Source organism: Crocodylus porosus, unplaced genomic scaffold (assembly GCF_001723895.1).
Source record: "Crocodylus porosus isolate Cpor-Errol unplaced genomic scaffold, CroPor_comp1, whole genome shotgun sequence".
In the NCBI taxonomy this organism is placed as follows: Eukaryota; Metazoa; Chordata; order Crocodylia; family Crocodylidae; genus Crocodylus; species Crocodylus porosus.
Genome location: NW_017728909.1, coordinates 74,526,658 through 74,528,833, shown reverse-complemented (window position 1 = coordinate 74,528,833; position 2,176 = coordinate 74,526,658).

Sequence of the window (2,176 nt, the reverse complement as noted above, 5' to 3'; positions counted from 1 at the left end):
TCATAAACTACTACAAGACCGTTTCAGGCTGGACATAAGGAAGAATTTCTTTACTGTCCGAGCCCCCAAGGTCTGGAACAGTCTGCCATCAGAGGTGGTTCAAGCACCTACATTGTACATCTTCAAGAACAAATGGGATGCTTATCTTGCTGGGATCCTATGACCCTAGCTGACTTCCTGCCCCTTGGGTAGGGGGCTGGATCTTCCGAGGTCCCTTCCAGCCCTAATGTCTATGAAATCTATGAAATCTATGAGATATGATCACGTTAGCTGTATGGAAGATACCTGTTAAGTAAAATGATCAGATTATAAACATCTCATGAGGTTTGAATTCAGCATCCACAAATCAATACAGGCATCTAATGGCAACTTTAGGTCCCTACATCCATCATTTAGGAGCTTCTGAGATTCTCAGATCATTTGCTTACCTACTTTTTAACCCAGTAGGTGCGTTGCATCCCTTAATTTCTGTTGCTAAAGTCTCCTAGATACCTTAGTTTCTGCTTGCAGGCATGTACACCAGTGTGTAATCCCTGACACCACCAATCCTCCATTCATACGTAAGCCTCGGTTGCTATTTAGGCAATCTTTAAAGTTGGGAGGTTTTCTTATTAGAAGAAAAAGATTGGGTTGACTTTTCCCTTCCTCAGTGTGAGTGTTTTTGCTTTTTTGTTTCTAACTGTTGGGATCTCTCCAGGCACGTTGGAATGGTCCTTTCTCTGGCCATGAAGTCTCTCTGACAATCTCCAGAGAGTTTCTCACCAGCTAATATGCAAGGGCCACATCCACATGAGCATGGACATCTGTGCTGGCCCCAGCAGAATTATCTGGGGCCCTCCTGGGGCTGCATCAGCGACCATCCTGCCACTCGGAGCAGGGCTGGCAGCTGGAGCATGGCTTTGGTTGTCCAGGCTCCAGTTTTGGGTGGCGCGTGCTGCCCTGCCTTTTTTCCGTATGTTTTTTTTGGACCCTGGGATCTCTCTGAGTCAACCCCCACCTCCCCTGTGCTGCTACTTTGCAGTGCAGAGAACAGCTGAACACGTGGTTTATGACACTGCAGACATGTCTGCAGAGCCACATACTGTACGGCCATGCTTATCTGGACATGGCCCAGGAGTCTTTCACACCATTTAGTTCTATTTAAGCCTTATACAAATATCAATAAATGCAGACTCCAGTTCTAAAAAAAACAAAAACTGCATAGTGGTGCCTATTTTTCCCATCCTCTCTCATTGTATTTATATAATCTAAATATATCTGTAATTCCCTAGCTGGCAATTGTCCTTGGAACCTCTCAGAGCAAGGAGGGTTTCAAATTGCCTTACTTCCTCTTAGATTTACAACTAAGTGGCAAGGAGAATGGTACATGTCATCTGGTTCTGTCAGCCCTCATGCTTCCTCTCCCTGAACAGAGGAATTTAGCGTGGGAGTCAATGCTGTAAAAGCAGCTGATATTACTCATAGGAGGAAGAGCAAATTATTCTTTCTTTGGTGTGATTATAAATAGTTACAATTCTCCTAATCTAGGATACATGATCATGCTTTGTTCCATTCTTTGTGTGTCTTTCCTTACTTCTCCCAAGTGCAGGATTGATTAATTCTAACACTGACCTTGTAAGTGACAAGATGATTTACTATTCACAAGCACCAACAGGCACCTGCAAAATGTGCATTAAAAGAAAAGCTGGCGGGTTTGACACTAACAGTGGAGAGCTGGGAATTTTTACATTCTGGTCCAGGACTTGACACACATTCTTGAGACAAGGTCCACAGAGCCACATCTAGGGTGTTCCTTTCACAGAGTGCAAAGTTTCTTTGCTTCTACTTCCTCATCTGAAAAAATGGTGCTAAAACAGTATGATGATTGTAATAGGAGAACCTGTCACCAGCTTATAAGTGATGTTTCACAGGAGGGCTATAATAATTGCAGTGTTTGTAAAGTGCTTTGAGAATGGAGATTGGTGGGCCATCAGTGTCATATTACTACTTACGCTTCTGTCTTGAGGGACTTGGAACACGTTCAAGGTCAGGACTTCCTGTACTGACTTCACTGAAGAAAAATCAAGCAGCTTCTGAAGGGCTATTATCGCTAATCCACTATCCTTCAGTTTGTCTCCATTTTCATGAGAGCCACCAGGTGTCAGTATATGCCCATATTTCTGAGGAACTAGGAAAG